The 23294-nt window shown below is 39.0% G+C and overlaps 1 long non-coding RNA gene across 1 annotated transcript; it reads left to right on the top strand.

The window, feature by feature from the left end:
* Window positions 1-18713: 18713 nt before the first annotated feature.
* On the top strand, window positions 18714-22946 carry LOC118151557 (uncharacterized). Its single transcript, XR_004739935.3, has 3 exons — window positions 18714-18878; window positions 22082-22175; window positions 22549-22946. It is a non-coding gene; the product is annotated as an uncharacterized LOC118151557 (long non-coding RNA).
* The last annotated feature ends 348 nt before the right edge of the window (window positions 22947-23294 follow it).

The following is a 23294-nucleotide window of genomic DNA, read 5'->3' as shown; positions in this document are numbered from 1 at the left end:
CCATGTCTCACATTTTGTTCTCTCTCTAGTGCCTACCTCAGAGCCTCCTAACACATAGTAGGTGCTCAGTGAAGTTTTGCTAAATGGATGGATGGATGGATGAAATAACACAGAAAAAAATTATTCTTTATTCTGTAAAGCAAGCCCTTGGTTTGTCCACAATATGAAATAAAAAGTCTGGGACTGTCTCAGCCATCTTTCCTCTGATACCATGTAGCAATAGGGGAGGAAATTGACCCCTTGATAAAATTGTCCACATGAGCACTTTGGATAGAACAATGGCGTGGTCTGTCCTTACTTGAGATCTTTCATGAACATGGTCTTTAGCCTCCAATGCAGGTGGGTTCAAATCCCATTCTCCTACTTAGAGTCTGTGTAATCTTGGGCAAGTTTTTTAGCGTATACATAGTAATAACAACCAGGAACTAACAGATACTTACAGAGAACATACTATTCATATACTGTATTGTGTGCATGCCTCCCCAGAGACTCATCTGAAAAATTAATGTAACAGTATCTACCTCAGAGAGCTGTGAAAGTAACTTACTGAAATAATATATGCAAAGCTCTCAGCACATAGTACATTTTCATTAAATGGCTATTATTATTATTGTCATCCTCCTCATCATCAACCTGCAACTCCTGTTACTGAGTGATCATTATATCTAGTCACTGCCTGCAGAAAAGATAAGCAAACAAGATAAGCAAAACAAGGAGCTCACAGTCCAGCAGGGGATATAATCAAGCTGCTTGGCCAACTTACTCTGTGACCCTTTTCATGTGCTTCATGCACAAGCTCATCTAACAAAGTTTCCCTCTTGGGCCAAATTTTCCCTCCGGGATACCTGTTAAACAACTGGCCAGCAAGAGAGCATCCATATGGTAGGAAAGTGAGTTACAGAGGTCCTGTACTGAATTTTTTGTGAACATTCTTCTCTCCCTCCTCAACATATCCAGGGGCCATGATTGACCTCTGTTCCTCCATAGCCCCTAGCTCCCTAGCATGGGTGGCCCATAGAGTAGTAATGAATATTGCTTGCATGGCCCTAAATTAGTCAAGGCAAGAGACCGAACCGTGGGGAACAATCCAGAATGGTAAAGCAGGCTCTGGACTCAATAATTCACAATGAAAGTGGCATGGGAATCCTGTAAGCCTGAAGGAGTCAGGGTTTGACCATGGGCACAGAGGTTCTCTGTATTCTAGCACCCCCAGACTGTTCGCAGAAAAAAGGCAGATTATTTAAACCATCAGGTTTTGGATCATGCAGTGTTAGCTCAGACATACCAGACCAGACCTGGGAATTCATGACCAACTCTGAGGATTTACAAACAAGCAGGGAAGTGAGCCCTTCATTGGAGCCTCCACTAAAGGCACCACTTTTAAGATCTGTAGGGGGGAAGAAAAGACTCAGTTTCACCTCCAGAGCTCTTGAATTCCCTTCTTCCTGGTTGCCACAGTCGTCACATTTTTTGGAATATGTGATATAGCAAGAAGAACAGTGACATCTTCCCACTGGAGTGGTCTCAGTTCTGTGCTTTTACATTCGTCATGTAATTACATGACAAATATTTTCTCTCTCATCATTTTTTTGAACTCAGACTTTGTTTTTTCAAGAAAGGAGGATGGCACAAAAAACTTGGCAATAGATTAACATCATTTTATACCCAGATTCAGTTTCTCATATCATACATGTTTTATCTTTAGAATGCACATTTTGGAAGAAAGATTGAAAAGACTCTGTGAGAAACTGAATGTGTGAAAATACTGTGAGTCTGAATTATAGAGAGTGCATATAATTCTGTGAACTATAGAGAGCATTCTTCCCCTTGAGTTTATTTCTGAGCCAAGCTGGAATTGAACATGATCAGTCTCCACATCTCTGCTTGGCTTACTTCAATCAGACCCTTATCACACAAGTTCAGTATAATGTCCCCTGATTTTCCAGCACCCCCACTGGTTAAACAACAAGGATCATCTCCCCTGACCCTGTAATGATTTTGCAGTAAAGGACAGAATTGATTTCAGGGCTATGACTCAGGGCTTGGTAAAATATTGGCCAAGAAGTGGGTGTGTAAGCAACCACTAGCACTCTGGAGATTTCTGTACATTGTTAGCAGCTAAAAATACTTATGTAACCAATTATGCTAATTTCAAGAAAACATCTAAGTATTTGAGTACTTAGCGCTTTCTCCTTGGGAATCTTTAAAAGATTAAGTAGTTTGCTGTATTAATTTTCTTTCTTCAGCCATTTTGTGGAGAAGAAAGTAGACTGGTATAGTTATTAAGGAAGGCTTTTTCTTTGCAAGCCTACTATGTGTCTATCACTGTACAGGAGGGTAATCAAAAAGAGAGTAAGAACTGATTCATGCCTTCTAGATATTTATAGCCTAGGTCAGGGGCTGGAAACATTCATTCATTAAGCAAAATATCCCAAAGGAGTGGTTCTGGTGGCCAGTGCCACCAGGGCTTAAGAATGAAGGTAACATGTCCCATGGAGCAGGAGGGGAGATTGTGACAGAGAAGGGGCATCATGGCAGCACAGGCCATGCGGGGTCACTGAGACCACCAGGGCCTACAGCTACAGGTCCTGGCCCGCCACCTCCAGAAACAGGAGGGAATTTGCTGCAGGGTCTCTTTCTCCTGACTCTCCTTTCTTCTTTCACATGGAAGAGTTACCAGTTGCTTTCCTGCTTTAGGTTAATCCAATTCAGAAGTGACAAGTTGGTTCTCCCTCGGACCTCTCTGCCCACACCTGATGCTCTAAACATGGCACTGAAGAGCCTCAGTGGCCTTGCCCTCATCTGCCTGTCCAGATATTCTTCTCAACAACATGCCTCCCAATGCTTATGTACTTCAAAACCAGATCCTTAAAACCTGCCCTGTGCTTTCTCCACCCTATGCTTTCACTGTCACTGCCCTCTACCCAGAAAAGCCTTCCTTGTCATCTTTCCCTGTGGAAGTCACACTCATCCTCAAATCCCACCTTCGATATTCTATCTTTGCAAAATCTTCCCTGATCCAACCTCTACACCACTGGCTTCCTGGCTGAAAGTAATATCACTCCACCAATTACCCCAATAGCACTTCGTTTGTAGCTTATATAACTCTTCACATTATACTCTATACTGAATTCTCTATGAATGTCCCTTTCTCCCCACCAAATTCTTCAAGGGATCAGAAAATGCCTTTCACATCCCTGCCCTTAATTTCCTAGCATGTTTCTACCAAAAAGTACTAAGTAAATATTTGTTGTGTGGCCCTAAATTAGTCAAGGTAAGACACTGAGCAATGGAGGACCATCCAGAAAGAGGTGATAAAGGTGGTTCTGGGCTCAGTAATCAATAATGAAAATGGCAGGGAAATCCCATAGGCCTGGGGCTGGAAGTCTCAGGCTAGAGTCAGCTGTGCTGCTTCCCAGCTCTGTTATTTTGATCAAATTGTTTAAAGTTTTTGGATGTCAGTTTCTTCCTTGTGAAATAGACATAGCGGCACCTCTCTGAGTGTTGGAGAGCCAAGATGAAGCACAGAGTCTAGAGGAACTAGCCCAAGCGTGAACCTTTGTCATCTATGACTCTATGTGGGGTGGTGGGGTTGGTTCATGTGCCCTTTGAGTTGCCCACAACTTGGGGGATGTTTGTTAAATGAGTGTTATTCAGATCTTTCTTATTTGGGGCAGGGAGCTGTTGTTCTAGACTGTAGGGGTAGAGGTGCTGACCTCACCACATTTCTTAGTTCATAGCATGCTCATATCCTTGGTTGCTGCCAGGCCACTCCCATATTAATTAATTATTTATTCATTCTCATGTATCCCCATTTCCTATTCTCACTCCCCTCTTTGCCCCCATATTTTGTGTACCTCCTTATGAAATCTGTATTGTATTATATTCATGTATTTTTAATTTACTCAAGTGGTAGTGTGCTAAATAGTGCATTCTATTTCTTTTTCTCACTTAGCACCCTATTTTAACATCAATCCATATTGTTTTGTATGCATTTGATTCACCTTACCCATCATTTTCCTATATCCATATAGGTATAGATGCTAGATGGCTTGCAATTTATCAAAAATATTGCTATAGAGAACATTATTATTTATGTTCCTTGATGAACTTAGGTAAAAATTTCTCTGAGATATACCTGGAAACATAGCATCTGCATTTTAGGTAGGGGGATTATACGCCCCAATTTACCCAGGATGCCCCATGACAACACTCATTGCTGAGTCATCTTAGGCAAAGGACATGCTACCTAATTGGAGTAAGTACTGCCAGCTTCCCTTCAGCAACAGTTATCAGCTTTGCATGTCGGAATCGTTTGGGGAGCTTTAAAAAAATACTGCTGCCTAGGTTCCACTCCCAGAGACTCTGATGTAATTGGTTTTAGTGTGGCTTGGGCAACAGGATTTTTAAAGCTCTGGAAAATCCTAATAGGCACCCACTGTTGAGAACTTCTCCTACACCAGAATGGTCTTTACCAATCTACTCTCTCATCAGCAATGTTTTTATATACGCACTTGGCATTATCCAGCTGAAAGCATTTTATAAAATGTAACTCTCTAAAAATCAGGTTTTACTACAACTTGTTCAGTTGGCCATGCCAAGGCTTCAGTGACTCACTTTGATTTAAGATGCTACTTGCCAGTGTGATATTTCACATTAGCAATGATTCTTTTATAAAAGCAAATGATAGTTGGGTGAAGAGTAAACAGGATGCTTTAAATTTTTATTTGAAGGTAAATGTAGAATTGTCTGGTTTAATGGAACCCATCCCCTTGAATAAAGTCCCACTCCTGGGCAGCATACCTAGCTCACTGCTGTGTTCACCACTGCCCCAAGCTTGGCAATGGCTCAGATGGGCAGGAACAAGGTTTGAGTGTCTGTATCTTTTTCTTGTCCTGCCAGCTAACTGTTTGTGTTAAGAAGTAAAGGCAGTTAAAAGAGTGCTGGATTTTTTGTTTTAAGTTTTAAAAAAGGACAAAATGTAAGTAGTAATTTTTAAAGTGACATTTAGTAAAACCATAAAACCTTGCAAGGAATTAACAGAGCAGGATAGCAGGCTATTTTGGGTTATAGCAATACCTTCCAAAAGAAAATTGCAACTACTTTAGGTGGCAATCTTTCTAAAATTAATTACAAACCACCTTCTAAGTCAGAGCACACTGAACTGAATTTAATCCCCTTTGTAAATGACACATTCTCATCACTATAGACATCAGTACAATTAGTTTACTGTGTGGAGCTGACCAAAATGTACCAACCTCTTTGCCTTTCTCTCAGTGTTCCCAGGCTGCTATGACTGGAGCTTCTCAGCCCACATCTAGTTTTTCTGACTCCTTCCATACCCTTAGGTTTCTAGCCACTACTTCTTACTACTCCAAGCAAGCCTGTCTGAAATAGCTCCAAATTCTAAAGTCTTCCCTACTGCTGTGCCCCATGGCTGCCTTTGATTTGCTTTACTGGAATGATGTCTACAGTTCACAGAAACAGGCTCTGGCTGAGAGGCTGAATGGGTCTTCAGTAAGCAGAGGAACTTTGCAACAAAACTTTTTACTCAGAGACCTTTGACAGATTATCACTTGGTGCTCTGCTATGTTCTCAAATAATTAGATTTTTAGCTAACTGGATTCTAGCTAGAAAAAGCTTATGTTGATATCTTAGTTTAGCATATCTCATGATACAAAAAGAAGAAGAAACGTTCTCATTTATAATTCTTGAGTATGTCCACTTAGTACCAAGAAATCTTTTTTTAAAAAAAAAAAAGCTTACACACTGTTTCCTCTGCCCAAAAGCCTCTTTCCTCTGTCTCTACCTGGCAAATCCTACTTACCTTTGAAGCATTAAGCCCAGTGCTCCCTTCTTGGGATATCATCCCTGACCCTCCCTAGCAAAATGATCTTTTCTGCCTTTTACACTCCCAAAGAGTGGAAGTGTCTCACCAAATAGACTATGAGCTTCTTGTTCATTCTTGCATATTCAGGACCTAACACTGGGACTGACATTTGGTGCTTAAAATATTTGTGAATAAACATATATATTTTAGAGTATTTGTGGCCATCTCATGGACTGGGAACAGTATAAAAATAGTTGAATGTGGTACAAGAGAAAAACAGATAATAAAGAACAGACAGGAAAGTGAAAGAGAAGGGGAAAGGAAGGTAGGGGGAGAGAAAGAGAATATGTGAACAGCAGACATGTTGAGGAGAGTGAGATTTGATAGGCTCTGGAAGGTCGGATTACCCACTCTCCCAACTTTTCTGTTTAAGCCATACTTTTCAGACTCTGGTTTCCTTTCTTACCTGTTTCCTCTGAGAGGCTAATTCGCTTTCAAAATATTGGCTCATATTCTTTCATTTTTCTTAACCTTAAACCTTAAAACTTCAAGGTTATTCACCCATCACTCCTGCTGTCTTGATTTTAGAACTTCAAGTTTCTTAGCCTGCTCCCTTATCATCAGAATAATACAGTCAGAATGCAGGAAACACTTCCATCATCAGAATATTTTACAGTGAATGGGAGGGAGTTGTTGTTTAAGGACTTACGGTTTATCCTCAATGAGAAGAAATATGTTGTCATCATCGCCAGAGGAAATAAATCTCACATAATTCTTTGGACTGTACCCACTATTTAACAAGTTATTCCTTTAGTTAACAAAAGACAGAAAGGAAAAGGGTGGAGAAGAAGATGCAAAGAGCTTATTTCATATGATCTACAAAATCAAAAGGCAAACAGCAGGGAGTCACAGATAGCAATCTGGGATTTAAAGAAAGAAAATACCAACTTCTGAATTCCATGGTTTCAAAACTAATTTATTCACCATGAACCAATCTTGCAATTCATTAGCTTCATCCCCAGAGACAAGACTGAATGTCAACTCTTTTCCTGACCTATAAATAATAGGTGCCACTTGCTTAGAAATGAAACAGAGCATAATAACAAAGTGAATCAATATGATTGTTACAAAGCTAAAAAAAATAACAGGCTAAGTCCTGGATCTTAGGGGAAAGGAAATTTTCAATTCCCTGCTCTTTATGGAGAAAAAAAAATGCTTGACAGGGAAACTGATAAATTTTTCCTTAGAAGCATCAAGAGTGAACTAAAAATAGTCTAAGAATTAAAAGTAAAATGTCATATATTTCAATCATTTGTTTAGCTTGAATGAATAGCTGGGAACAATGATCTTACTCCATAGGTTAATCATGTTGGTGTGTCATTAACTGTGGCAATATTGAGTTCTTGCCAGTGAAATATGAGTTGTATGTACCACTTCCAGGCCTGGACCTAAAATACCTGACATGCATATTATTCCATGATCTTTCTTCATTTCTGCTAGTGGAAATAAAAACTACCATGGTGACTTGGAAGTTACTTGTTCAACATGGCAAGTCCTTTGCTATCTGGATCCCAGAATGACTGCATGGAATAGAGCCACTACCAACCAACCTGGAACCTACACTGTTTTCTGTTATGTGAGTAAGAACTAAATCTGGTTCTTTATGCCACCACATTCTGGAGTTTTAGTTGTCTGAGCAGCCTACGTTATCTACCTATTTCACTTTTATTTTATTTTTGAAAAGTTTTAATAAAATAAATATATATTAATGGAGAAAAATATTATAAATGCAGAGAAACAACAAAAAAGAGGAAATAAAAATTTCCTGTAATTACTCAACATAATAAGATGTACAATCATAAGACAGGGCTTACACATTATCATTTTGTAAGGCACTTTTTCACTTAAAAAATATCATAACTATCTTTCCTTCTGTGTCATTAAATAACTGTTCTGCCACATAATTTTTAGTGATGCATTATAAAAGTTACACAGATCACTGGGAAACCACCATTGAATGAATAGCAATATTTCTGTTCATAAACTAATGAATCAGAATATTGCTAGGCAACAGTTTTGCTCAGAATGACTAGATGCTGGACTAATAGTACAGGTGAAGACTTAGAAAATTATAATTGGTTCTGATGCATGAACCAGTGATATTATGGTAGAAGTCAAGCTGCTATAATTTTCTGAAAAATCTTTGTCAGAATGTAGGAAACATTCCTATCATTAGAAGACTTCAAAAGGGGTAGAGGAGAGCAGCTGTTAATAGATTGTGACTTCATGATCAGAAGAAAATTGTTGTCACAATTTAGCAAGTCTAGGCCAGATTGGCAGTTCTGCTTTAGTCCACAGAAAGAAGAGGAGTCCAGGGTAAGCAAAATTTTTGGTAAAAGTTGCAGACTTCTCTTATTCCCTTAGAGCTTAGTTGCCTGGCCAAACCTAGCTTCAAGAGCATCTGGGAAATGAAATCCAAACATGGTATTTACCAAATTTTGTATTTACCAAAAATTCCATGATATGCAGGAAAGAGAGAAGTGATTTGGAGAAAAAATAGCAGTCTGCCTCATCCTCCCAAGTTAGCATAGAATGCAATGCAGAAGAACAGGTGTTCCACTGTAATGGCTCTCTAATATCGACTCCCACCTTGGCCAAGTATGAGCTGTCTGACCTAGGACCATGACTTAATCTCAGCTTGCAAAATGGAGACATTAAAATTCACGCAGTTGTTATGGAAATTAACACTGTATATAATTTATAAATGTAAGTTGTTTACACTAAAATGTTTACTGTAATTACTGTTTATCCAGAACCAACAGAAAATTTATGGCATGTGGCCAACTGAGAAAAGTACCCATAATACACCAAGAAGCATATCTTAAATGACACAAAATATAGCCTGCTGGTTAGAAACATAACCCTGGAGGCAGACAGCTCAGATTCGGATTCTGACCCTACCATTTACTAATCACTTCGGCACGTTAGGTTACCTCTGTGCCTCAGTTTCCTCATCTGGAAAGTGGGGATTATAATGAATATCTACCTCTAGAGTTGCTAGGATGATTGCATGGCTTAACGTAGAAAGTGTGTAGCACAGAGCCTAGCACATAGCAAGCACTATCTAAGTGTTAATTTCTACCCATCTTAAAGGTGTGTTGCCAAAAAAAATTAACCAGTATTTCTACGAAATCTAACCTGAGTCTTTGCAAGTGACATTACACCTGCACACACATTGACAATCACCCTAAATATCATGCCATTTTTATTCCTATTCCCCAGTAAAAAGGCTTCTGTGCTTTCCAACACCAATAGATTGGTATTCTATAACATGGGAGGTGGGAATACATTCATCACTCAAATTGGACAGGAATTGCATCTGTGCCCAATTTCATTTCCTTTTGGAGTGCCATGCATGTTCCCATACATCTTCCCTGGTTCTGTTATACAGCCTTCTGAATGAACAAAAGTGTCCTTTCAGATAATGAATTTGCCCAAAAAATGTCCCTGTTGATTCTCAGACTTTAGGATTGAAAGCTATTCTCAGAATCCAGAATTGAATTAGGTCATGTCTTTCTTTTCTATCATTTTTAGTCAATGTATTCTTGAATAATGATATGTTCCAAAAAGCCCGTAATTACAATGGCTACATTTTAGCAGCAATTAAATGTATCCATTTAAATCAATGATAACTTGTAATCAGAAAAAAAGAAAAATAGTAAGAACACCTATCTGAATGTCAGATTCTATCAATCTAGTCAGTCAGTCTCTCTGATAAGTGTGATTTGTTTGTGGTCCATTCTCATTTTTGTGGAGAATTACTTTCCTAGGAAAGGTACCATATATCAAAATTATGTAAGGGAAAATTATGTTCCCAGAGATTTAAAGTTCTATTAGGGCATGAAGTTCCTTATCAGATGTTCAGTGCCCAGCTTCTTATTAAAATGTGCCTAAAGACTATATTTAATTGATTATGAATTATATACCTAATATACGCTACAACCATTTAGTCCCATATGCCCAGTTTTTACCTTCTGCATAATTTCTGCCTCCGTTCATTGCAGAATTCTGAAGATGAAGGCATACCTTCACAGAATTCAGAAGGACTCTTCTTTCCTAACGTTTTATTTAGAAGCCATCTGAGACTTACAAAAAAGTTGCAGAAATACTGTCTGGAATTCCATATGCCCTCACCTGGTTTCCTTTAATATTAACATATTACATCACCATAGCGCAATTATTAAAACTGGAAAATTTAACTTCATACTATGAAATTAACTAATTTGTAGTCCTTGTTTGAATTTCATTAGTTGTTCTACTGGTGTTCGTTTTCTGGTCCGGGATTCAATCCAGCATCCTACATTGCACTGAATTGTCACATCTCCTAGTCTTTCCAATTTGGAACAGCTATTCAGTTTTTTAAGAAGACTATAAGCCCATCTTTTGTAAAATGTACCTCAGTTTGCACTTTCTAATGATTAAGTTGAGGTTGCACTTTCTAGTGAGAATACCACAGAACTAAGACCTTCAGGCATCACACCGAGGAACATCCTGCTCCAAGCTCCTCCCTGCCAGCACCATTTTATTGAGATCCCAATATGCCTGGAGTGTTTGTCTACCATTTGCCCTTCCAACATATACACAGGAAACAAGATCAAATCCTGACATGCAGAGATCATCCTGACAGCTCATACTTTCTACCAAGCTTATTTAAGGCAAAGACCAATTCACATTATTTTTTTTCCACAGTACTTAGCATCCTGCCTTGAAATTTATAATGTGTAAGCAGATTGAGAGGTTCCAGTTTCAGGTAAGATGGAGTAAGCACACTCCACCTATCTCTTCCAATGAATGCAGCTACAGAATGAATGGGCAGCTGTTTGAGGACTACATTCAAAGTACCCTCATACCTTCAGTGAGTTTGCTAATCTTTCCCCCATAAGGGGGAAGAGTTTTCCCTGGCCTGGACTCAAGGCTGCCCAAAATCCTGAAGTGGGCATTGGTATGAGCAGAGAGGCTCCAGGGGAAGATCTGTAGTTTTGGCTCAAGGGGAGGCCAGGGGTCTCCCAGAAGTGACAGCAGAGGTAATGGGGGCCCACAGTGCCTGGTATATAGTTGGTGATTAATTGACTAATAATAATAATGATAATAGCAAATTACATACTAATGATAATAACACTAACATTTATTAAGTCCCTGCTATGTGCTAATCTCATATCTGAGCACTTTGCTTATGATCATAAAAATGCCATGAAGCTGGGCATGGTAGTGCACACTTGTAGTCCCAGCTACTGACGAGACTGAGGCTGGAGTATCGCTTGAGCCTGAGAGTTCGAATTTAGCCTGGGAAACATAGCAAGACCTTGTCTCTTAAAAAAAAAAATTAACAGCATGAAGTAGGTTATTATCCTATTTCAGGGGCCTGCAAACTTTTTTTATAAAGGGTAAGATAGTGAATATTTTAAACTCTGAGGACAAAAGTCTGTGTCACAACTACGCAACTCTGCTCTTGCAGTGCAAAAGCATCCACGTATTTATTCTTTACTTTCCAGTGACAAGTTTTGCAAGCGGATGCTCTGTGTTCTTTTATTGGTTAAAGGTAAACTAACCAGGCAGCTAGTGTATGTTTACTATAGGTTAAAGACAAACTAGAAAGCACTCTTTAGAGAGAACAAAGGAAGGAGTCACATATCCTGTGTTCAAAGAACTAATTCATCTGGTGTGAGACATATTCATACTGGTTACTGTTTTATAATGCTTTGAGCAGTTTTCTGCTTTGAGGGCAGTTTTCCACTTTGTGGGGCCAACTTGGTTTTCCTTGCCGCCACTCTCAATATGATTTCTCAGCAAACAATAGGATTTTTCACACACATCAGAATTAGCTCTCAACAATGGTTTACTGATGATTGCACACCTACTGAATGAGGAGGTTCTTCCCAATCCAATCCACAAAAACAGGTGTCCTTGGGTGTCTTATGGATAATATTAAGAACTGTTTGACCCAGGAGCCTGAGTTCTTTATGAGACAAACCTGAGTTCAAGTCTCAGGTTTTCTCCTTACTGATTTTATCACCTTAGGAAGATTGAAACAACACTTTCTTTATCCTGAGGATTAAATAAAAATGCAGACAAATGTTTAGCCCAGGGCTTTGTGCACAGCTGGCAAGCAAACATTAAAAGCTTTTACTGGCATTATAATTACTAGGTTGGTGCAAAAGTAATTGTGGTTTTTGTTGTTACTTCCAATGACAAAAATTACTTTTAAACCAATCTAAAAACTGATAGGCAAGATCATAGCAAGTCTTGCCTATCAGTCATAGTATGCATTGCAACCTTTCCTCAGAATACTTTCCCAAACTGGGTTTCAAGCAGCCACTACTAAGTAGATGGCATTGTCACATGACAGTGCTCCCATTGTCATCCTTGGCTTGGAGATGTAGCTGCACTTATGCAAATATAAGACATGTTGTAGGGACAGTGGGATGGGGTGGGCAAGCCAGGAGGGGTCAGAGCCTGCTCTAGGGCAGAGAAGTCCATTGGGATGAGCAGGAGGAGATGAAGTCAGTCATATGAATCAGGAGTGTGACGCCATGATCAGGACTCAAACCAGAGGAAACAGGGGATCAGAGAAGGAAAGCCAGAAAGAAGTTCAAAGCATTTGTGACCTAGAGGAACCTGAATGTCTTGAGTTGAATCTAGGCCCAGGGGAAAAGAAGCAGGATGAAATCCAGATAAAGAAGCCCAGGAGGCCAGTCATGCTGGCTCACACCTATAATCCCAGCACTTTGGGAGGCTGAGATGGGCAGATTGTCTGAGCTCAGGAGTTCGCAACCAGCCTGGACAACATGGTAAAACCTGGTCTCTACTAAAATACAAAAAAAAAAAAAAAAAAAAAAATTAGACAGGCATGGCGGTGTGCACCTGTAGTTCCAGCTACTTGGGAGGTTGAGGCAGGAGAATCACTTGAACCCAGGAAGCAGAGGTTGCAGTGAGCCTAGATCATGCCACTGCACTCCAGCCTGGGTGACAGAGCAAAACTCCATCTCAAAAAAAAAAAAAAAAATGCCCAGGAATGGTGATCCAAGGATGGTGACACCAAAGTGAATCCTCCTAACAGTGTCTTAAGTTGTGATTTGACTTGAAGATAGATGTTGTTTGTCTTCTGATGTGGTTTCTGAGCAGCCTCCTAAGGCTCTACAACATAAGGCAGGACTATATTCATTTTAACCCATTTTCTCTGACACAGATGAAGCTAGTGTTTATCTAAAGCAAGCATTCTTTTATCTGTCCAGATTCTTAGTTCCAAAGGGAAACTCTATACCTGATGAAGAAATCCACGGTGAATTTCCTGTGATCTAGAGATGTGTTTTATTGGTGTTTTGAGTTTGATTGCAATGTATTTTCCTATAGACACATGCTCTACTTCCACATCAGGAGTAAGTGTAACATTGGTGCAAGGATCTGAAATTTAAAAAGTTTAAGAGCTGCATCCTTATGGGTAAATTTTAAAAAATAAAATAAGAACTGTATAATTTCAAATATTTAGTCTCATTGTCCTTGAGAGTTCTAATATTTTTAGTATTTCATCTTGTTTTAAATCCTGAAGATATATAAAATTCCTTTGAAAGACCCCATGCTTTGGAAAATATAGTTAGCATATAATATGATTCAAAAGGGCTTCTGAATGTTGATTTAGCAATGAAGCATTACATAATATCATTTCTTGGAAAGAATGATTATGAAGTCACGAGCTACTGACTTTCAAAGAAGCATTGTAAAGACAATCTGTTCAGGCTAGGCACTGTGGCTCATGCCTATAATTCCAGCACTTTGGGAGGCCAAGATGGGAGGATCACTTGAGGCCAGAAGTTTGAGACCAGCCTGGGCAACATAGTGAGACCTCATCTCAAGAAAAAACTTTAAAAAAGATCAGTGTGTGGTGGTGTGCACCTGTAGGTCTAGCTACTTGGGTAGGCTGAGGCAGGAGAACTGCTTGATCCCAGGAGTTAGAAGTCACAGTGAGCCATGATCACACCATTACACTCCAGCCTGAGCAATAGAGTGAGATCTGGCCTCAAAAAATATATACGATCTGTTCATATAGAGCAGATGAACTGTTTATATATGTCCTCTCACAGCTGCATAACTTACCTGAAGCCAGCTTATTGAAAATGCACCTTTGCCACAGGAGGAAGAAAGCTTCCACCTGTGTGTCCTTGTCTATCTACTGGACAATCCCTTCTTTCACAAACCATGTCCTTCCCTTATAAGCTATTTATATGGTATATTTGTCAGGGTTTTCCTGAGAAACAGGATACAATATATGTAAATATGTAAGAGAAGATTTATTAAGGGAATTGGCTTGTCAACTATGGTGGCTGAGAAGTTCTATGATCATCCTTCAAGCTAGAGAATCTGGAAAGTTGATGGTATAATTCAGTCTGAATTTGAAGGCCTGAGATTCAGGGGAGCTGGAGATCCAGGAGCTCTGATGTCTGAAAGCAGGAGTAGATGAATGTCTGAGCTCAAGAAGAAAGGGTGAATTGATCATTCCTCTGTATTTTTGTTCTATTTAGGCCATCAGTAGGCTGGATGGTGCCCACTCATGTTGATGTGGGCAGTTCTTCTCATTTGTCTCCTGATGCAGTTGTCTTCTGGAAACAACTTCACAGACACACCCAGAAATAATGTTTGAACAGCTATCTGGGCATCCTTTAGCCCAGTCAGGTTGACACAAAATTAACCATCACAGATGTCTCTTGGGAGTTGGGTAGAAGAAGTGGCTTGAGTCTAAAGTCTGCATTTCCTGGGTATTTTTGTCAGCTGGCTACTGGCTGGGTCTGGCCATTGGAAGGCTTTGGAGAGACAGAAGAGCAAGAGGGAGAAGCAGTGAAATTTCTCGCTTCCCTCTTTGTCTTGACAGTGTTTCCACCAGTGGCTGCATCTGTCCATCTTCACAGGACAGGTCTTGAATGGTCCTAGCTTCCCTGGCTCCAAGGTCTAGGAGCACTGTCTCTTTTATTTGTCCTTCCAGCCTAGGGGTGGTGGCAGCTTACTGTGGATGCTAATCTCTGGTTGTAGTTTCACTGTTCTCTCATTTGATTCTCAGCCTCCTTCATTACTTGTTAACCAGTTTGATGCATTAAATTCCCTCTATTTTTAATTCTGAGTTTCCTGGTTGGACCCTGACTGACAGAGTGTTGTATTCTCTTCTATTTTGTCTGTTTTACCAATAAAGATGAAGTGCCCAAGTGGTGCTGTCCAAGTGCGACAGGAGTGACATGCAGAGGAATATTTTAAGATGTGGGAAGAGGTTGTGGCAAATAAGAACGAAGGTAAAACTGTCAAGTCAGCGTTTCTTTTTTTCTTTCCACCCCACTCATTTTCTTAATCTCTTTTTCTATATCCTTTTTCATCATCTCCCATCCTAATGACTTTGAATATCTGGACTATTGTCTCTCCATTCACCTCTTTTGCTGCTTTTCCCATTCTCCCCCATCCCTATCCTGGCTTATCTCATTCTCCAGTTACCCCTGGATCCTGAAATGTAAGGGAAGGGGAAAAGGCTGTGTTGCTAGTTGATGGGGAAGTCACCAGTAAAACCTAACCCTTTAACCTCTTTTCTATTTGTTTCCTGATCTGTCTTCTGATGTATCACTGTGTACTTTACTATTTCCTCTGAAGTCTTTCCATGATTTTAAGGTCAGCATTTTAAAAGAGGAGCTTGTCTACAGAGCTCAACTGGGTAAATGTATACTCAGCACCTAAGCTACAAGGTTATCTTCAAAGTACAGTGAAGTTATAAAAGGAAGGGTATGTCTTACCTGTAGAGAATGTGCTAGAGGCAGAAGAGACCCTTCCTTCCCTCTGTTTTCCCCCAGGCTGTGTTTCTATCAGCCTTCTTGCTGAATTTGCCATTCTGTAAGGGCACTATTTTTTTTTTTTTTTTTTTGAGATGGAGTTTCTCTCTTGTTACCCAGACTGGAGTGCAATGGCGAGATCTCGGCTCACCACAACCTCCACCTCCTGGGTTCAAGCAATTCTCCTGCCTCAGCCTTCCGAGTAGCTGGGATTACAGGTGCGTGCCACCATGCCCAGCTAATTTTTGTATTTTTAGTAGAGACGGTGTTTCACCTTGTTGACCAGGATAGTCTCGATCTCTTGACCTCATGATCCACCCGCCTTGGCCTCCCAAAGTGCTGGGATTATAGGCGGGAACCACCGTGCCCGGCCAAGGGCACTATTTTAAACTGATTGTCCATGAAACCTTTCATTTGCAGACGATTTTTAATTTATAGTTAATTCATATTCTCAAGATTTCATCCCCTCCTCACATCCTCTTTAGAATAAGCTGGGCATAAACACATGTTTACCAGGAGCCCCTTCAGCCCTGCAGCCTCTTGAGTCTTGGGATAGAGTGAAGAACAGATTGTTCAGCTCAGAGGTCTTTAGGGGAGCACCTTTCCCTCGTGATGCTGATGGCATTATGGGAACAAGTGCCATAACAAGCTCAGCTCAAATATAATAAGTACATCTGACCAAGTAAAAAATTCCTTGGTCCTAATGCTTTCTGAAGTAGTATCTCCTCCTTCATTCTCATACATTGCTCCATATTTGTTTGTAGCAATATTCTCAGTTTCCTCTTAGTTTCTTCTCCTTCCCCCCACTGCTCTTCATTACCATACAATGTCAAGAGAAGATTTTGAGATAAAACCATGTAGGAAGGATATAAACTTACTTTTAAAGAAACTCACAAAGAAGGTTCTAGAAGAATGGCTCATCAACTAAAAAAAAAAATTGAAGTATTTGTGTAATGATTTTCTTCTCAAGATTACAAAATTCCAGAGAGATAGCCATTCTCCACTGCACAAATCTGCTTTAGTGTTTAACAGACTCCTTACCAGCAGGGGAGACCAGAAAAACAATTCCACAATTTCAGAGCTTCTGCTGTATTCAAGGCTCTGTACTTAACGTAAGGAACACAAAAATGCAACGGTCTGCCTTTCAAAGATCTCCACAATGAACTCCCAATGGCTGGGTGCTTTGTGAATCAATGACCCAGGAGCTGTTTTAGTTTTTTAAAGACACTTGCCATATTGCTTTGTTCAAGACAATATTTATTGATTTTGATTGCTTGGATCCCTTCTCCCATAATATCCAATATAAGCTTAATTATTCTGTTCCATAAATATTAATTGCTTAAGCTATTGAATTACAACAACATTTTATCATTCTAAAGGGCACCCAGATATGGCATTGAATGGTTTAAAAACAAAGACATATGGCTCAATATCTTTATTTGATAAGAAAGAACTACCTTTTTCACTCTCCTTGCTGGTTCGTCCTTTATCTCATCACCAGAAAAATATGGAAGTCTGTTCTTGGGACCAACTCAACTCCATCCCACTGTGCTGCACTCCCAAGTTCTCCACAAAAAACTACCAGCAATCAGACACTCCTGGGTCACAGTTATAGCAGCATGATCCTGCAGGGAAGAATCTCGGAGTCACATCCAGTACACAGAACACAGATAGGCAGGCTAGCACGAGGCTCATCTGGTTTAGTTTTAACCTATTTAGCGACCACTTGTCCAGCCCACTACTTTTTGGCCCCCAGTTCTTGCTAGATTCTAAGTCCCTGGCCACCAATGAAAAAGCTCTCATCAACGATGTTTCCATGGATAGTGAATCCAGAGGAACCTCAACGCTCTGCAATGTTGATTTCCTCATAAATGAGGGAACCATTTATGTATTTAGCAATGAGTTTTAGAGCCTTCAGTGTGTACCTTGAGCTCTTTTAGGCTTTGAAAGCACAATGAATAAGAAAAAGTCATAGCGGAAGGGGGAGTCAGATAACATGCAATTATAATGCTACAAAGAAATATGGAGCAATGTATGAGAATGAAGGAGGAGATGCTACTTCAGAAAGGGTTAGGACTAAAGCTCTGTCTAACAATGTAATACTGTAGCAGAGAGCTGAATGTGTGAGATAGAAGAAGAGTCGATGGGTAGAGATAACTGTCAAACAGTTTTGCTGAAAATGAAAGCAGAAAAGGGTACTAGTAGTTGAAGAGGGGTCTGGAGGTTCTGGGAGGATCATTTCAGATGGAAGACACTGTAACTTCCTTGCACACTAATAAGAATGATCCAGTGGAGACAAGAAAATTGATGATGCATGAAAGGAGAAGGAAAATTTCTGGTCAATGTCCCAGACTAGGATTGAGTGGAGGAGGCCTGTGTGCAGGTAGTAGGTTGGCCTTAGACAGGATTTCCAGTGGGGTGCTTATCTTCCCACCCTAAGAATAGACAGGAATCTCTTACTGAAATTTGTTCATGCAACTGTTTTTAATTTTTATCAAAATATCAAATAAAAAGTGTTATTTTATTGTCAATTGAGCCCTTCTTCGTGTAGTTCTCATCCACTTGCCTTCCCACTTCTATTCGTATCCTTTGTTCATTTTTTAATTGTCTTTCTTTTTGACTAGCAAATAATAACACACTGATGATTTTGGACATTGCAACTGCTTTCTCCTGGTTTGGCATGAATTCATTAAATCTATCACAGTGTACTGTGTTCAACAGAAATTTCTAATTTTTACCTAGTCAAATCTATCTGATTTTTACTTCATGGTTTAGGTGTTTTGAATCACAAGGGTATTCTCCTACATGTACTTTTATTAAGTTAACAAATTTACCTTTGCCTCTTTAGTTGAATAACACTTATGTCTATTAGACAAACTAGGGGTTCAAGAAGGTCAAAACTGAGCTTGAAGCATATCTACACATGCACATTTCTAGCTATGATGGTTAATATTAGGTGTAAACTTGCTTGGATTGAAGGATGTGAAGATGGCTGTTAACTGTCATCTTAGAATTCTACACCCAGCAAAATTATCCATCAAGAATGAAGTCAAAGTGAAGACATTGTCACACAAACAAAAACTGGGAGAGCTGGCCACCAGGGGCCTCATTGAAAGAAATTCTAAAGTCTATACTTCATGTCAAAGGAAAGTGATTGCCAATGAAAGAAATGAAAACCAAGGAAAATGGTAAATACGTGGTAAATTTAAAAGAATATCATATGAAACTATAGTGATATTATCATATGATGTTTTAGGCAAAATGAAAAAAAAATTAAAATATTGGCCACCAGTAACATATTGGTCAGGAGAGTTAATGAAATCAGTTTAAAAATCTAAAGTCTTCATATAGTTGAGAAAGGATGATGTTAACTTTAGATTTAAATATGTTAGGATTCATGATGTGCATTCTGGAGTGAAAAACACTGAAAGAATAGAAATGATTGTGTAACTGTTAGTTCAAGTCCACAGAGAAGAAGATGCCAAGACAGGGCTAGAAATGCAATCCTCCCTGTTGGAGAAAGTGCCAGGGAAGGGCAAAAGGGAGGAAGTCTCAGAAAATGAGGAGAACCTTAAGCCTATGATGCAGGCTGACATCTGTGAAAAGGGGGAAGGAGGGACTGAGTTTGATCCAAACTATTAATTAGGGAGAATGTTCCAGGGAAAAAAAAGGAGCAAATACAAAGCCAGAGAGGAGAGAGGGCTTATGAAACATTTCAAGACATGCAAAGGTTTCAATATAGCAAGAGGATCATGCAGGGAGCTCTAAATAGCAAGGTAGGAGGAGACTGAACAGGTCAGTAAGGGCACTGTTACAAAAGGCCTTGCATGCCATCCAAGAAGGAATTTGGATTTTAACCTGAAAGCACTGAAAGCAATGGGAAGTCATTGACTGATAGCTTCTGAGAAAACATTTACTCAACAAGTATCAGAGCATATTCAACATCTCAGGCACTCTGTGGCTACCTCGGAACAAGACAGACACAGACCCTGACCTCCTGCTTCAATCAGGATTGGCAAACAGGAAACGTAGGTTTTGGAGTAGGGCCAATCAGTAGATGCTAATGTGGGGGAACAGTGGGTTACAAAAATGAAGCCCTGTGAGTAAAAGAAGCACAAGGCTCAACCAGGGGCAGAGCTCCACAGTGTATCAGCAGGGCTTGGACTAGGGTAAGGCAAGCAAGGTACCCAGGGGTCGAAATGTAATGAGGCACTTACTCTGAGGCTCATGCTCATGCCTGAGAATGAGTACCTCCTTATATTTTTCTTTTTTTAATTTTAATTTTAATTTTAGAGACAGCATCTCACTCTGTTGCCCTGGAGAGAGTGCAGTGGCACCATCACAGCTCACTGTAGCCTCTACCTCCCAGGCTCAAGTGATCCTTTCATCTCAGCCTCCCAGGTAGTTGGAGGCATGTGCTACCATACCTGGCTAATTTCTGTATTTTTTGTAGAGACAAGGTTTTGCCATCTTGGCCACGCTGGTTTCAAACTCCTGGACTCAAGTTATCTGCTTGTCTCAGCCTCCCAAAATGCTGGGATTACAGGTGTGAGCCACCATGCCCAGACTCAGTTTTCTTTGAAATAATAGTTTTATTAAGATATAATTCATATGCCATACAATTCATCCCTTTAAAATGTGAATTTCAATTTTTGATATATTCACATCCATCACCACTAGATAACTTCAGAACATTTCCATTACCCTCCCATACTTTTTCCAAATCTCTGACAACCACTAATCTATTTTCTGTCTCTATGTATTTGCCTATGTGGACATTTCATATAAATGGATTCAGACAATATGTCTGTCTGGCTTCTTTCACAAACGTTCTCAAGGTTCATCCATGTTGTAGTGTGTATCAATTCTTCCTTCCTCTTTATGCTGAATAATTTTCTACTGTATAGATATACCTTTTGCTTATCCACTCATCAGTTAGTAGATGTTCAGGTTGTTTCTACTTGTGGCTATTATGAATACTGCTACATGAACATTATGGACATGTTTTCACATGGATGTTTGTTTTTATTAGGTTGATGCAAAAGTCATTGCAGCTTCTGCTATTACTTTTAGTGGCAAAAAAACAGCAATTACTTTTGCACCAACCTAAATGGCTCTCTTGTATATATACCTAGGAGTTGAACTGCTGGGTCATATAGTAACTCTGTGTTTAGCTTTTTGAAGAACTGCCAAATGATTTTGCAAAGCAGCTTCCCCATTTCACTTTACCACCAGCAATGTATGAGGGTTCCAATTTCTCCACTTCCTCATCAACACTAGTTATTTTCCTTCTTTTTCATTATAGCCAACCTAGTTGGTGTGAAGTGTTATCACTTCATGGTTTTAATTTGCATTTTCCTAATGACTAATAATGCTGAGCATCTTTCATGTGCCCTGAACAAGTCACCACCACCTATCATCTTGGAATCTAAAGAAATGAGAGAGATAAAAGCATCTCCTCAATTATGTAGGACATTCTGGGCATACAGAGTTCTGTGTCTCTTCTATACCAACAAGGTGCTTAACTCCTAGCAGGAGTTCAAAACTGATACATTTACCAATATGGAACAAACATTCCTAGGTTTTAGTCACAGGTTCTGGCTTATATCAAAATCGCCCTATAATTTCATTTAATTTACTGGTTAACAGAAGTCTCAGGATTTCTTTAAAAACAGCTTGCTTACAAAGCCCTTAGAAAGGACGCTTTTTTAAACCCTCTTAGTTGGCATAAACTACTTTTTGCTTGCACAAAGTCTCTTCTCAGACACAGGAGAATAAACCTGGGCTTTTGTTTTTGCTTTTCTGAGTTGAATTTAAATGTCAAATATTCTTGGTTTAGACAAAAACACTTGCCAGACTATCAGGCTAGCACAGTTAAACTTAAATGTTCACGTGTGATTTATTTGGTAGCAGAGTAAATTATACGACTTGTTTATATCAGCCTTGTCAACAGCAAAATGAAGCCATTTACCAAAAAGCCATATTGATGCAGGATGCCTCTGTGGCACAGGACTGAAATCTGACTAAAAGATATCAAGACACACCATCTGTGTTATGATTTATGACAATGCTAAAGAAAGAGGCTGTTAGACTCTTTGCTAAATACTAAATACATTAAGGGCTAAATGCAACACTTGGTATTGCATTTTATTATTTGAATTCATATTAAGCATATCTTCCTCTGAAATGCACTGCAGTTGGGGGGAAAATATTTTCCTTAAATCTGATTTGTTTTGAATGAGGACATTCATGGAAAAGTTAGACATCGGCTTATTAAAAAACTTCAGCTAACATTCAGAACAGTTTAATTACAGAGAATTCTTGCAATTAGACCCTGCAGAAAACTTATCCCTGAATGAAATGTTTCCATATTTTGCTCTTTATTTTTAAGGTTGACTTCATCAGCTATGAATCTATTATGAACCACTGCACTGGAACAAACGTATCCTAAGTAAAAAGAAAGACAACCTCTTGTAACTAATGAGGTATCAATTAAATTTGAATTTTGCCTTTTAAAAGAGTTTCATCACAGTAAGATTTTATATGGAATCAGTAGCATGTCAAATGCCTGCAAAGTATAGAATAAGGACAAAAATAACTTCTACATTGAAATGAAATTCCAACTTACATTTTTGTCTATTATTTTCCCTTTTAATTAAACTATTCAATCCTACATTTTTTTTCAGATTTCATTATTTCTATCATTGGAACATGAATTCCAGTTCTGACAAGTAGTAAACACAATTCTTTAAAGATTTTTGTTTATTAACATTGAATTCCTGAATAAATATCTATCTCTAACAAGGTAATACTTATTTTTAATGGTTTGCAAATAAATGTTTCTTTGATTTCTCATAGACTCAGAACATCCTCAAAGAACAGAACCTTCAGCCCAGAATTTCATATCCAGCCAAACTAAGCTTCACAACTGAAGGAAAAATAAAATCTTTTATGAACAAGCAAGTACTCAGAGATTTTATTACCACTAGGCCTGCTTTACAAGAGCTTCTGAAAGAAGCATTACACACAGAAAGAAACAACCAGTATTAGCCTTTCCAAAAATATACCAAAAAGTAAAGAGCACCAACATAAAGAAGAATTTACACCAACGAATGGATAAAACAGCCAGTTAACATCGAATGGCAGTAACCCTAAATTTAAATCGACTAAATCCTCCAATCAAAAGACACAGTCAAAACCCAACAGCATGTTACATCCAGACCTGTTTCACATGCAAGGATACACAAAGACCCAAAACAAAGGGATGGAGAAAGATTTACCAACCAAATGGAGAGCAAAAATAAATAAATAAATAAATAAAAGAAGGAGTTTCAATTCTTGTATCGGATAAAATAGATTTTAAAGCAACAAAATATAGTGGTAAAAGGATCAATGCAACAACAAGAGCTAACGATCCTAACACCCAGATACATAGACTTAGATTCAATGAGACAGAAAATTAATAAGGATATCAAGGACTCGAACTCAGATCTGGAACAAGTAAACTTAATAAATATTTATAGAGCTCTCCACTTCAAATACACAAAATATACATTCTGTCAATACCACATCACACCTACTCATAGGTTTAAATGAAACATTGA

Source organism: Callithrix jacchus, chromosome 1, assembly GCF_049354715.1.
Source record: "Callithrix jacchus isolate 240 chromosome 1, calJac240_pri, whole genome shotgun sequence".
In the NCBI taxonomy this organism is placed as follows: Eukaryota; Metazoa; Chordata; class Mammalia; order Primates; family Cebidae; genus Callithrix; species Callithrix jacchus.
Note: the sequence above shows the minus strand (reverse complement) of the source record. Positions and strands in the feature narration are given on the sequence as shown.